At 43.9% G+C, this 15,425-nt stretch overlaps 1 long non-coding RNA gene across 2 annotated transcripts in view; it reads left to right on the top strand.

Moving 5' to 3' along the window:
• Positions 1–8,392, top strand: part of LOC129214558 (uncharacterized) — a 49,280-nt gene extending 40,888 nt beyond the window's left edge. For both annotated transcript variants that reach the window (XR_008579727.1, XR_008579728.1), the window contains one exon: positions 6,620–8,392. This is a non-coding gene — a long non-coding RNA (uncharacterized LOC129214558). The remainder of the gene's footprint in view (positions 1–6,619) is intronic.
• The last annotated feature ends 7,033 nt before the right edge of the window (positions 8,393–15,425 follow it).

Below are 15,425 nucleotides of genomic sequence, written 5' to 3'. Positions count from 1 at the left end.
GTCAGAGCAGGGGTGCTGGGGAGACAAAGGGGCTGTGGTGGACTCAAGGGAGCTGCAAATGTGCATGTGCTTGTGAAATTGGTGAGTGTATGTGTGCCTGCACTAATGACTTCCTGTCTCTGCCAGTCCCAGAGGAGGAGGGGATACCTCTCTGTGCTCGTGTGATGTAGGTCCTGTTGATGGCACCCTGTGTGGGTGCTGTTGATGGCAACACCTTGGCTGTGGCAGTCTCTGTGTCCACCTGTGTCAGTATCCTCTCTGTATGTGTCTCTGTGTCTGTGTGTGTCTCTGGGACACATGCTCAGCTTTGCTACTGGTTGAACCCACAAATAGAAAGCGGCATCTGCTTCCCTCAGCCTGGGCAGAGACCTTGGGTCCCTGGGCACCAGGTGGGGCTGCAGTGGCCAGGCAGGATTACTGGGCTGGAGTGGCTGGAGGAGGTGGCCATGCATTCTAACATCACTTAACATGCTCCATCACAGAGGTGCAGTAGTTTTGGGAGGAGATGCGGGAGTCTTTGTTTTTCACAAGCATTTACTGGAGCCTTGCTGGATACCAGCTCCCTGTGTTAGGAGTGTGTAGGCGGAGAACTCATTCACAAGAAAGCTCTAGTTGGACATGGTGATAGCTTCTGAGTTGGGGATGTGCTGCCTGCCAAGTCATGAGTGTAGAGGAGGGAATTCCACTGTCAGGAATGGAGGAATGTTCCCAAACGAAGCACTATGTGCCCCTCCACTGTTTACAACTGACCTTTGTCACTACTGGGGGAATCCACTTCACCACCTGTACCAGTAGTGGGAGCTCACCATCATCTTTCCACTGCATCCTTGACCTCTTGAACCACTATAACAATTTTTCACTGCAGCACACTTTGGACAAGTGTTATCACCACTGCCATCTCCCTCAGTGAGGATGTCTCACTGAGGTAGAAGGTGAAACTACAAATGCTTGGTTTTATGTGTTATCTCTGAAGTTTTGGTTCATATATTGAATAAAAGCCCTTCTTCATCTTTTGCACAGACGACCTATCCGTATCACATCTTCCAAAGCCAGTCTACCTTTGAACTCCCTGTTTGATGGCAGCCATTAGTAAGCTATGTGGTAAATAAGTGGTCACTAGTGTGATGACAGCACAGCCAACTCATATTTGAGGGAAATGTTGACCCTGGCAGCATACTATGAACTGAACCTGTCACAGGTGAAAAAGTATTAATTACATGGCAGTAACTGATCATAAATGCAACACTGATTTGTTTCAAGAAGTTGTGTGGGGATAGAACATAATGGTAGGATGGTGTTCTTCTCCACTCTTCATCCTCTTGAGTCATGGATGTACACTTCTCCAAACATTTTGGGATTTTGCTACATATAACTATCTCCAGCCTCATTCCTGGTTCACATCCCTCCCCATGTTCACCTGCAGTCCTTCCATGCTCCCTAGCCCAAGTCTGTCCCTAACTGTCTTTGAGTCCTCGACCCTGACCTATCTCTAACCCGAACTATTCATGTCTGTGTGCTGCCCCCGTTGTTCCTCAGGTTCTTAGTGCTGGGCACTATGTAGTTTCCAGTCTGCAGTCCTTACTTAATCTGGCCTACTTATTGCCCTACATTAGCCTAGGGATCAGTCATACGGTTTGTTTGCTTTTTATCTCTTATTCTCTCCACTTAAACTATTGATTTCTAAGTCTGTGTGAACTGCCCCCTGATCATCTACATGGCACTCCTCTGGACTCGCTCCAACAAGTCCATGTCTTTCTCTCTCAAGATCTCTTGCTGGAGGTGCTCATTGGCCTCATCTTTGACCTGGTAGGACTAGCAATGGTGGTAGCTACTGGATATTAGTTATGAAGATGGTGGTGAGTAGAAGTAACAGTGTCTTCTAAGTGTAGATGTGTAAGTGGTGTTACATTGGGCGCATAAATGTTGACACATAGGGATAAAGATCAGCATTTCCTAAAATCAGCTGCTTTCTTCCTCCCACCTTCCTGTCCTTCAGTAAAAGACCTAGATATAATTCCTTCCTCTGCCATGGGCCACTTCAACCCATAAAACCTTTAGACAAAAACATAAGAACACCTACGTTATCCCTCAAACCCCTTGTTCTGTCCCTAGCCATGGCCAGGAAAGATGTACAGGAAAGAATATAAGAAATGGGTACACACTTAGTACTGCTTACCCAAAGTGCTCTCCCAGCCTGTGAAAGCTAACAGTTCAAGGAATCCCTAGTTCTTAATGGAATTCTTCTATGAAATTATTCAGTCATTTTTGTACTCCTTTAAGCTTTCAGCATGTACAACATCCTGTGTCAGTAAGTTAACTGCATGTATGAAGAGCAACCACTTTTATTTGTTCTGAGCCATCCATCTGAAAAGTTATTTGGTGTCATCTACAGCGAAACGTTATTTCCTGTCTGCTCTCTTTTTGCACCCATACCTTTATACTCCTTAATAATTCCTAATTCAGAAGCAATCACGTTGCTTTGTTCACTATTACTATCCTTCTGTGGTGGGTTGACCCCGGCTGGAGGCCAGGTGCCCACCAGAGCCGCTCTCTCACTCCCCTCATTCACTAAACGGGAGAAAAGGTGTAACGAAACGCTTGTGGGTTGAGATAAGGACAGGGAGAGATCATTCACTAATTGTTGTCACAAGCAAAACAGACTGAACTTAAGAGAGGAGATTAATCTAATTTATTACTAAGCAAAACAGAGTAGAGGAATGAGAAATAAAATCAACTCTTAAAACACCTCCCCCCACCCCTCCCATCTTCCCGGGCTCGACTTCACTCCCAGCTTCAACCTTCCCCCCCCTCAGCGGCACAAGGGGATGGGGAGTGGGGGTTACGGTCAGTTCATCACACGGTGTTTCTGCCGCTTCTTCATCCTCAGGGGGAGGACTCCTCTCATCGTTCCCCTGCTCCAGCATGGAGTCCCTCTCACGGGGTGCAGACCTTCAGGAGTAAACTGCTCCAGCGTGGGGTCCCCCCCGGGGGTCACAAGTCCTGCCAGCAAACCTGCCCTGGCGTGGGCTCCCCTCTTCACGGGTCCACCGGTCCGGCCAGGAACTTGCTCCAGTGTGGGCTTCCCACGGGCCACAGCCTCCTTCAGGTGCCTCCACCTGCTCTGGCGTGGGGTCCTCCACGGGCTGCAGGTGGAATCTCTACACCCCCTCATCCTTCCTCCATGGGCTGCAGGGGGACAGCCTGCTTCACCATGGCCTTCACCACGGGCTGCAGGGGCATCTCTGCTCCGGCACCTGGAGCACCTCCTCCCCCTCCATCTGCACTGACCTTGGTGTCTGCAGAGTTTCTTACATCTTCTCACTCCTCTCTCCGGCTGCAAAAGCTCTCTCTCTAAGTGTTTTTCTTCTTCTTAAATATGTTATCACAGAGGCGCTGATTGGCTTGGCCTTGGCCAGCGGCGGGCCCGTCTTAGAGCCGGCTGGCATTGGCTCTATCAGACATGGAGGAAGCTTCTAGCAGCTTCTCACAGAAGCCACCCCTGTAGCCCCCCTGCTACCAAAACCTTGGCACGCAAACCCAACACACCTTCCCTCAGCCTTCCCCAGTTCATTCATCTCCTTTTGGGGTACGTGTAGCTAGAACTGCATGCAGTATTCAAGCTGTGAGTACATCACGTATTTATACACTTATGTAATAGTTTCTCGTTGTGATCTATTCCTTCCGTAATAGTGTAAAACAATTTATTTCCCTTTTTGAACCATTACCAAGCATAGAAGCTAATATTTTCAGAGGAATAGCTATTGTATCTGTGTGATATCTTCTGCGTAATGATGGTCATGTTAGAACTCATTTCTAAAAAAATGTGTAAAAATGGGATTAATTTTTTTCTCATCGGCATCATTTCACATTTATTATTATTAATTTAGTCTGCAGCTTTATCACTCAATTACAAGATAGTTACAATGAGGAAAGAAAGGAATAAAACTCTTCATCCTTTCTCTTGAAGCTGCTCTGATGTGAAGAAAAAATTCAAAGTGTTCTGAGTTAGAACAAATATGAGAAAGCCAGAGATAACCACAGGTCTGTAGGATCACCAGCAAGGAAATGTCCATTTATTCAGAGGCCTCTGAATAAGATTTAGCATGTAGAGCTAAACAGATGGATTTCCAGAGAGTCATCTCTACTTTTCTGCCTGTGTCCCAAGGACTCCTGTAGCCTTTTTTTTCTGTTTTGTTTTGTTTTTTTTTTTAACCTCTTGAAGAGTAGAACTTCAGAAGGAATGTTGAGAATGTTAAGAATGTTGAGAATGTTGAGAATGTTGAGAACGTTCCCACATGGGCCTATGCACATGCCATCAGCTTGCTGCGAGGCATATAGCTACGGGAATGAGAGCTTGGGATCTGAATTCCTCACGCGACAGTAGGAGTTGATTTCAGGTCTCTCACAACATGGGTAAATGCTCTTACCATTAGATTATTTTGTAAAGGAGATGAGGTAGCAAAGTAGATTTGTCATCATTACCTCATCTTTTTTTTATTATAAATGCAGAAGAAACAATTGTCAGAAAATTATTTAGAGGCCATGAAATCTTATCGCTTCTTTATAGAATTGACCCAGGTCCCTATCTGGAAAGAGATGGATTTTCAGATGCATTGTTGTCATTGCTTCATGTTGGCTTGATCTAAGGAATGTCCTTGATGCATTTACACAGTTCTCATTGGCTGTTTGTTTTGGATTATGTTCATGATGCCTGCTATTTAGGCACACTGTATAGGAATTAAAGGCATCTAAGAGGCTATATTGGATTCTGTTACAGAAAATGGAGTCCTTCCAGTCTGGCATTGCACCATGCAGTGTTGAGACGTGTCCTGTTTAGGCTATTTCTCTTGCTTCTGGAGTCCTTTTTAGTATGTTTTTCAATCCTTTTATTACATTGTTTGGGTTTTTTTAAAATCAGAGTTGTTGCCAGTTTGTCACATGAAATGACAGTGATAACTGCTCAGATGTGGAGATAATATTATTACTGTATTTTTCTTTGACCAATTGCTATGTATCAAAGATTCAAATTAGCTGGGCTGGTTGCAGCACCGAATTTGTGTGTAAAAACATTTTAGCAGTCTCAATACCTGGTTTTGGTACCCTCTCCATCTGTATTACAGGCTGCATTCTTCATTGTTTGCTATATGTACTTTTATTTGCATTTTAATTATGTGCTTCTTTAGCTTAACCATAGGGATAAGGGAACCATGATTAGTCTTTATCAGAGACTATCTTGTCTTCTGTATCTGACTCATCCAATTCTTTTGTAATAAAAGTGACTTTGCATTTTCTCCTGGTAATTGTATTTATTAAAACAGTATATGGTGAAGAACCAATCCTTTCCAAAGGCACACCCACCCACTGATGACCCTACACATGCAGAATCATTTGACACCTTTCATTTAAGCAATTTTTAATCTGTGTAGTGTATATTGCTCTAGTTTTGTGGTGTTCTAGCTTACTAAAATACAAATGAAAACCAGTAACAACAGACCTGTGTGCTATTAGTATTATTACTTTTAACAGGAAAGTATATAAACTCATAAATATCAACACAGTTTAAGCTTCCTTAAAAAGACAGTACAAATTACTGTATTTAGTTTGGCATATCAAGTATTCCAGTGTTTGCCTCAAATCAATATCAATATGATTAGTCTATTATTTACAACACTGTTATAAGCATTACAAACATTTATAATATTTATAGAATTTTAAATTATACCTGGCCTCTGGGGATTCCCCAGTGTTTCAAGAATTACTGAAAATCAGTATTAATGCTGCTTTTGAAATATAGTGTCTGCTTGCCAGATTGGCAGAACAAGTTACTTCAGAAGAGGCATGCAAAAGGAAAGAAGAAAATGACCGGTATGGAATAACCTCCACCTGAAGTTATGACTAAGTAGACTTTGATTCTCCAGCTTGATAAATATTCAGTGGAGAAGGTAATATATCTATATTATCCAAAAAATCCTGAGTGTCATAGGTGTATTCAATTTCTCTTTTATGTAAGAACTATGCAACAGCAAATGAAAATAGCAGGATGATGGTTCAAAACAGATGAAAGGAGATGTAATTCATTGCCAGAAGGCATAATGGATTGCAGGGCATCTGACTGCAAGGGTCAATGAGAATGACTACCCCAAAGGAGGACCTCTAGAATGAAGAAGAAGCAATAAGGATAATCTTCCAGCATGGCTGGGAACTCACAAGTTATTAGGGGAGGACCTGGGTTCATGAGAAACAAGGGACTGCAGGTAGTGCAAATTATGAGTTTCAGGAAACCAGCTCCAGACTCTGCATATTTCCCCCAGCCAAAAGGAGCTACTTTTACAGGTGATGACAGTCCCAGATTCATGATTGCTGCCAGCAACTTTTAACCAGAACCTCTGTTTTATTTTGACAAAAATTCATTCCCCCTTCACAGGTAATGATGTCTGACACTACTTCCCTCAGGAAACTCCAAATATCTGTAAAGCAGCCCTATACCTCTCCACACCATTTATTATGGTGTATCTGGAATACTGAAAATAAAACATCATTGCTTCCACCAAACTAGAATGGTGGAGACAAGTCCATACCATCTTCAGGGCACACTGTATCTTCTCTATCTTTGTCTCAGGTACAGTCTTCTCTGAAAACCTGCATGAGGAGCAGGGAAACCAGAAGAGTCCCTCAAGGAGAGAGAGAAAACCAAGTGCAGAGGCATTTCTCCAAAATGGCCACAAGAGGGTAAGTTGTGATCTGGAGGCATTGTAGGCTACAGTGGCTGGAGAGTAGCACTGTGAAGTTTAGCAACGGAATAGCATGGGGTGTGCACTCTGTTGTGGCCCCAGAAAATGGCTGGCAGCCCCGTTGCTCTTGTGACTCTTGTGAGCGATGGGACTGGTTTGCAGAGCATAAGCAAGGTTTCCCACATTTCTCAATATCACTTGTGGCCCAAGGTTAGAGTTGTTCAGGTCCTGCAGGAACTCTAATCTGGTGCTGCTGAAAGGATGTGGGAAGGGAATGTATGTTTTGGGGGTACCCACCTTACACAGGACATTATGAAGCAATAAAAAAATTCAGGAGCAGTCTGAGGAGGAACATTATCTTCTAGATAATACAGACAGATCCACAATTGCTGCTTCTTTTTGTTTTCCGGAGCATATAGTTGTCCTTTAAAAGGGCTCCCAAGTTCCTGGATATATGTGGACATCAGTGTCATTCCCATAGGAGAGTGTCCCCTGTTGATAACCATCCAATAGGCCTCCTTTTCTGTGGCTGCAGGGCCATTACATTGAAAGAACAAGTATACAAAGACAAGGAAAGGTTGTATGTGTATCCTTGAGCATCATGACTTTTTGGGGCATCCCAGTAAAGCACTGAGGAGCTAAAGGACTCAGGGGTCTTGATGTCTACCTTGCTTCTCATTGTATGAATGGGGGAATAATGTCTTCTCTGGGCAAATCATGCATAAAAGACTTCTCTTGTGCCAAGTAAAAATTTCCACTTCTAGTTAGATAAACTGAACCTTCAAAGTTTTTTTTAATTTGAAAAACCAATTAACCAAATGAGTTGCATGTAAAGACTCAGAAAACATCATGTACCAGGAAGATTTGTTGAAAGCACATTTAAAGTCAATTCAGGTAAACATACCAGGTAAGTTCTAGAAGTATTGTTGTGGCTTTGCCCCAGCTGGCAGCTAAGCACTACACAGCCACTTGCTTTCCCCTCAACCCCCCAAGGGGATGGAGAGGAAAATGGAAAAAAAAACCTTGTGGGTTGAGATAAAGACAGTTTAATAGGATAACAAAGGAAGAGAATAATAATAATAGTAACAATAATAGCAATAACAACAATAATAAAACAAGTGATGCACAAATGCAATTGCTCACCATATGCAGAAGAAAAACCCAACACCCTATGCCCAGTCTGTTTCCAAGCAGCAAATCTGCCTCCCGGCTGGCTTCCACAGTTACAAATGGAGCATGATGTTACGTGTCAGGGACTATGCCTTTGGCCAGTCTGGGTCAGCTGTCCTGGATTCTTGTACACCTGGCAGGGCCTAAGAAGCTGAAAAGTCCTTGGCTTAGTGTAGACACTACAACTACCCAGCAACAACTAAAACATCAGTGTGTTATCAGCGTTATTCTCATGCTAAATCCAAAACACTGCACTGTACCAGCTACTAGAAAGAAAATTAACTCTATCTCAGCTGAAACCAGGACAACTGTATATACCTCTGCAGAAGTAGATATGATACTGATGTGATGAGTCTGTTGTCTATCTTGACTGATACGTTGTTGTTCATAGTATTTATTTTCACATGATATATGCAGATGCCAATTTATCAAAAGCATAAGTATGGCTGGAGTCTTTTACAGCAATTTATCTGTCAAGGAAAGTGCCACACATTTATCATGTCAGTTTCTAAACACATGTTGTACCAGCTGATTCATCTGCATGGTTTCTGTAAATTCTGCTATTCACAGAATTCTGTAAATTCTATGCTATTAACATGGGTTGATCAATCAAGGCATCATCATGCAAACAACGTGTTCATGACTTCTCGTAATTCTGGCTTTGCCAAACAATATATAAAATGTAAATGTAAGCCTGTCTTGGTAGCTGAGAGGTTAGATACCATGCAAAGCATAACCTGCAAAATTTGTGCATTTGATTATCTTATAAATTCTTTCCTCTTTGTGGATAAAAGAGTATTTGTTTTCTCTGTTCCTGTGCTTCTGGCAAGGACTCCTCAGTTCCTTGCATTTAGTGCAGGGTGTAATACCACACCTGTTCATAGCACTAAATAGCTTTGATCCTTACAGTTACCCAGTATCTTTGCCATTGGATGCTCATGAAGGGATAATTTTCCTAGTACAAATGGCCAGTGAAGTAAGCCTGCCTAGACTAAGTCCCCAAACCACTGATTGATAAGTTGCTGTATCTGCAACCGTCTGACACCTTTGGGACAGATGGACATTTTAGTCTGAACTAGTGTAGCTATTCTCATGTTTCATACCCAACCCTCTTTTCCTAGGCTTTTAAGCAGATACATATTTGTTCCTCATACCATCCACCTTTCAGACTTTTTATCATTCCATTTTAACAGGTTATTGTTTTGCTGTACACCAGGAAGAATGAAAGGGAAAGAGAGGCAACTAACTTCTTGTTATCTCCCATCAATTCAAACAGCTTCTGAAAATACAATTTTTTTGTAGTTTTAGCCTTCATATAGGATTCTTCCACTACATCTTCAGTGATGCAAAGTTGCCTGGCCTTTAAGATCATTAATCTGCACTAGTAATTCTGTAAGTTTGGACTGCATCCTCAACTGTTCATGCAGGTCTCTAAAAGCCACAAAGATACTCTATCATATACATTATTAGTGTTCATTATGGGTGTTCCCTATGCTTTAAATTAGGTGTTTGCAAAGTTGTGTGGACCGGTTCTGGAGAAAAGGAGGAAAAGAAACACTATCCACAAGACACAGAACTGTGACATGACTCAGTGCAATTTTATGCCATGGTAACCCCACAGTTTCATTTGGTAATGAAATTTTGGTTTATTGAAAGCTTTTTGGCATACAGTCTCCTATTGCATGGGCAAAACAGTGACAATTCCTCCATAGTTCTTCTCAGATTAGACAGAGTGATTTTTAGGCTCAAATGATCAATGATGGCAAATAAATGCATATTCATGGAAAGATGTATCTTCAAATACGCTTTTGAACTCAGCAAGGGTTCCTGCATTTAATAGAAACAAATGTATTGAGCTTTGAAAATACATACTAAAAGTTCATCTTCTCAGCCTGACTTTAAATCACACTCTTTTCTAATGGAAGTTGAAAGATAATTTATGTAAAGGGAAAAGGAAGTTAATCTAAACTTGTCAAAAGTGTATGATACTGCATGCTGATTTTCTGCATCAATAAGCATGAGGTTGACACTGTACCAAGGCCAAATAGAATTAGTGATAATCTTTGAGGGATTCCTTTCTAAAAATATATTTGCAAGTATTTTTCACAGCTGTCAACTACCCCTGGTCTAGAAGAGCTTCTGTTGTGATGCTGGAGCATGGGCATTGAAGATGTCTTTCAGCTAACTACTGAACACTGCAAAATGGTCAGTGCTGTGTATCATGTATTTTGGGGGAAAGGTGATCTCTATCCTAAACTTATTGTTCTATCTTTTTTTCCAGCATAAAGCAGTGATACGATCTTCAGGTTGTTTCAGCAGTTGTAAAGTTGGCAGCCATCCATATTCTCTGCAAATTACTGACAAGAATTATTTATCATCCTGTGGGATGTGGGGCTATTTGACCTTAAATGACAGGTCTTCTACTTCCTTCTGCCCTTCCTGAGGCAAGCAAACTAGAAAAAAATTCATTACCAGGCCATCATTTGTATGTTGGCATTGTGAAGGCAGGAAGCCATTTTTTTCCCAGGCAATTCTGGCAGCAAAAGCAGCAGAGGCAGGAGCAATTGAAACAATACAGATTGTTTGCTCCCACTTAGAACTGGTCTCAGACCTGTACCATCTCCTTGTACAAGAGCAAATTATATTGCTTATTTTGGATGTTACCTAGTAGCAGCAGAGAAAAAAAATGGTGTTGGGAAAAAAACAGCTTGACTTCCATGCCAGCATTGTTCAGCTAATCAAATTATGATGATTGTACATTCTGCCTCTTGCCAACTAGACAAAATGAATAGTAGTAACAAGTCACCAAGACCAGATGGGATTTACACAAGATTTCCAAAAAGGCGCAGGATGAAACAGCTGAACTATTGACTGTGGTGTGTGAGTTTTCACTAAAACTGCTTTACTTTTGGAGATCTGGAAGTTGTCTAGTAGAATGCTAATTTTTAAGAAGTGTTTCAGGGAACTGTGGCCCAATAAACCTGGTGCCTGTACTGGGAAAAGAGGAGAAGCTAATAATGAGTAGAATCAGAGGACACGATGGTAAATATAATGTACTGAGAAAAATAGTGTTTGTAAAGGGAAGTCATAATCCACAAACCTCATGGAGTATCAAGAATAGGTGGATAGGTGGGAGAACCAGCTGGTATTGCCTTAATGGATATCTAAAAGCCACGTGAGAAGATATATCACCTTTCTTAAAGAAGCTAAGTGTGTGTCTATGTTGTTATATGAGAGTTCTGAGAAGTGATCCTGGACAAGGACAGGCCGATAATCGTTGCTGCAGATGTATGAGTGTTCCTGGGGATGGTCTTTGAGTGTCCAAAGTGGTTTGAGCTGAAGCAAATCCCAGGAGCAGCCTGGGAGAAAGCTCACTCCAGCAGCTCTATTTTTATATATATTGCATTAGAGCCCAGCACAGCCCTCCAGTCCTGCCCCAACAGGCCTTGTGTCCTCACACTCCTTATGTAACTTCACACCCCTCCTAAGTAATGTCCCATGTACCCTTGGTATCCTTCTCTATAGATTCTGCTAGCAGGTTATGAAACAGCTATCATTATTTTAAGTCATGAAATTTGCACCTTCCATCCCTCGCAAAGGCCCATAGTGTTCATGTATGAATTGGAGCTCTATTACCAGACTTTGCAAAATTATAAACTCTTGGGTTCAGGACACTCATTTGCAACTGTCAATACCTCTTTGTAACTCAACTTCCAACAAGTGGCTTGCAGAGAACCTGACCTTAGCTTTCCAGTCTCTACCTGCTTCATGGTCAATATAGTTAGGACTCCGTTTATTGTGGCTAACGGTTTTTCAAAAGAAACCAACTCTACTCGCAATGCCAATTTACACACTAGTCTTCACGTACACAATATTGTGTATGTATTTCTTAGTCCATCACCCTGGTTAGCCCAGGAGTTTCCCTCACAATATTCCAAAGGTTTGGTAAATAATTCTAACAGAACACATTTGCAAAAGGATCATATTGGGAATACTGAATCTGCTGTTTTGGGAATACTCACAGCCCAGCTGGCTCCTGCTGACTATGCCAGATGTTAAAGGAAAATACACCATGCTGGATCCGGCAGCCTGAGAGAGGCAAGGCTGCTGCAGCTCCGTGCCTCCAGATCCACGCCCCCTGGTCCATGATCCTGCAGCAAGGTTGAAGATGTATTTCCAGGAGGCATAAACAGACACAGAGAAAAAGTATATGCCCTCTATATGTATTTACATACATAAATCTTTCTATCTATCTATCTATAAGTCTCTGTATACATACATACTTATATACCTATGTGAGTGGTCCTACAGATCACAGACACTCAGAGTGTTTATGTAAACACAGACAGCACCAACAGCCTCATCCTGCCCTCCCCCCCCAGCTGAGCAGGATGGGGGTCTACTAGTGAGAATATAAATACGTTTGTATGTACAGGGTGGGTCCCTGCAGCAGCTGCGCTCGAACACTTGGTCTGGCCAGCAGCTGCCCCTGGATCGCAGTCTCCCCAGTTGCTGGCACCTGGACATACAGGCCCCCGAGGCTGCAGCCCCACTCCAGTGTCCCCCATCCAAATGCAGCTGACCAGGACTCCTCCGGTCTCATAGCTGACCCCCGCCTCGCTCTTGCCCCTCAGGATACAGGCACTCTTACACCCCTTGGAGAGCCACTCACCCCTTGCTCCCAGGCCATCTGACCTGCTCACCAGCTGGTCCAGCTTGACCTGCTCTAGCAGTCACACACTCACTTGCACACCTGCACTTGGTCCAGTTGCATCATGAACACATGGGCCCTCAGCCCGTTGTCTGACTGCCGGTGCTGCACTCACACCCCATACACACTGAGTAGGGAGCCCTCACCCAGGACAGAGCTAGAAAGGAGTTTAATAACAAGACAAGACAGACTGCAGTGATCAGGCACAGACAAGTGTACTGACCAGCCACTGTTTACATGCCATCGGCCCTTTTTATCTCTATACCCCTCTATATTTCTATGTTTGTTCCTGCCCAGATCACCTAAACCCTCCTCTTCCACACCTTTGATTCCTCCCTTACGCATCCCATCACTAGCCCTGTGTGACCCCAGCTGCTCTTCCCCTGCATCCACAATGTGCCGCACACCCCCCCGGCAGCAACCCTCCTCAATTCGAAAGGCGAGCTGCTCCCTCTGGCTCATGGTGGTGGGTTTCACACCTGGTTCCTGGGACTTGTGCTGCACCAGGACAGCCAGGAGAGGGGCCTGGCAAAGAGGCCTGTTCCTCAGGGGGCCCCATTGCCCCCGTGCTTCCCTGGGCTGGATAAGGAATGCCTTTGACAGGGCGATGGCTCCTGTGACAGGCCTGGGAGTAGCTGGGCAGGGTGTTATTTGGGCTCCCCTTCCTGCCATTGTCTCTCTGTACTCCTTTGTGGGTGTGCAGACAAGTTTTTATCACATAACCTAACACAGGCCACTCAGATGTTGCCTGCATGCTAGCTCAGCTTCCTCTGTGGAAACACCATGGCATCTGCAATAGGAGGTGAAAGCAAGACCTTAAGAGGTACATGGAGATCTTTCATGACGTTTTGGGATTCATTCCTGTGACTGTCCTGCTCCAAGAAGTTGCTGGTGTCAGGTATTCCAGGGCTGGGATCAGCTCCTTGGTCAACCCCAGTCTCTGCAGCCTGTCATACCAACAGAGAAGAACCCTAGCTGCAGCCTCATGTCTGAAGAGGTCCAGCAGAAGTCAGCCAGGCAGAGACAATGTCATGCCTGAAGCCTTATTTTCTTCTTTCTGTAAAAGCATACATAGGACTGAGTATTTTCCACTTAGTACTTTTGCTTTCCTTCAGACTTATCTGAGGTGTGATGGTTATGTAAATGGTTTTAGCTATTTAATGTTTGGTTTTGGAAATGTTTGCTCAGACCAGAGATGTTTTTTTCCTTATTGCTGTTGTGTTGTAAGACTTAGCTGCAGCAAGGCACTGCTTTGTAATGGACATAGAATGATATTGCAATAGTCTCCTCAGGGGATGTTAGACAGTATTCCCCTATCAGACTCTCTCTGATGCACAGGAGGCAGAACTGGGCTGATAGGGGTGTTGAGGCTTCATGACTCATGAGCTCATGAGCTCACATGGAATGCTGTCATGGATAGCTATTACTTTTTAGGAAAGACAGGCCAGCAAGGTGAGGTGGTGGAGTTGCCCTTTATATGAGAGAGCAACTGGAATGTATCAAGCTCTGCACAGGGATGGATGAAGAACAAGTCGAGAGCTTATAAGGGGATGGGGGGGTAAGGATTAAGGGACAGGCTAATATGGGTGACACTGTTGTGGGTCTTTACTACAGGCCACCTGATCAGCAAGAGGAAGTCGATGAGGCCGTCTACAGACAGGTGGAAGTAGCCTGATGATCACAGGCCCTGGTCCTCATGGGGGATTTCAACCACCCTGATATTTGCTGGAAAGGCAACACAGCCAGGCACGCACAGTCCAGGAGGTTCCAGCAGAGCATTGATGATAACTTTTTGACACAGGTAGTGGAGGATCCCACGAGGGGAGGGGTGCTGCTGGACCTTGTACTAACAAAGAAGGATTGATTGGGGATGTGAAGTCTGGGGGGCAGCCTTGGCTGCAGTGACCATGAGATGGTGGAATTCATGATCGTGCATGGGAGGAGCAGGGCAATGAGTAGGATTACAACCCTGGACTTCAGGAGAGTTCACAGTGGCCTCTTCAAAGACCTGCTTGTGAGAATTGCATGGGTTAGGGCTCTAGAAGGTAGGGGGGTCCAAGACAGCTGGTCAATATTCAAGGACCACTTCCTCCGAGCTCAAGATCGGTGCATCCCAAAAAGTAGGAAATCAAGCAAAGGAGGCAGGAGACCTGCATGGATGAGCAAGGAGCTTCTGGAAAAACTCAAAGGGAAGAAGGAAGTTTACAGACTGTGGAAAAAGGGACTGGACACTTGGGAGGAATATAGGGATGTAGTCAGAGAATGCAGGGATGCAACAAGGAAGGCTAAGGCCTACTTGGAAATAAAACTGGCGAGGGATGTCAAGGACAACAAGAAGGGCTTTTTCAAATACATCAGCAAGAAAAAGAAGACTAGGGAAAATGTGAGCCTGCTGCTGAATGAGGTGGGTGCCCTGGTGATGGAGGATACACAGAAGGCGGAGTTACTGAATGCCACCTTTGCTTCAGTCTTTACTGCTAAGGTCAGACCTCAGGAATCCCAGACCCTGGAGGTAGGAGAGAAAGTCTGGAGAAAGGAAGACCTTCCCTTGTTTGAGGAGAAACGGGTTAGAGAACATCCAGGCAAACTCGATATCCACAAATCCATGGGCCATGATGGGATGCACCCACGAGTGCTTAGGGAGCTGGCAGATGTTCTTGTTAAGCCACTCTCAATAATCTTTGAAAGGTCATGGAGAACAGGAGAGGTGCCTGAAGACTGGAGGAAAGCCAACATCACTCTGGTCTTCAAAAAGGGCAGGAAGGAGGACCCAGGAAACTACAGGCCAGTCAGTCTCACCTCCATCCCTGGAA

Source organism: Grus americana, chromosome 18 (genome assembly GCF_028858705.1).
Source record: "Grus americana isolate bGruAme1 chromosome 18, bGruAme1.mat, whole genome shotgun sequence".
In the NCBI taxonomy this organism is placed as follows: domain Eukaryota; kingdom Metazoa; phylum Chordata; class Aves; order Gruiformes; family Gruidae; genus Grus; species Grus americana.
The sequence above is the reverse complement of the archived record's forward strand: the minus strand, read 5'-3'. Positions and strand labels throughout refer to the sequence as shown.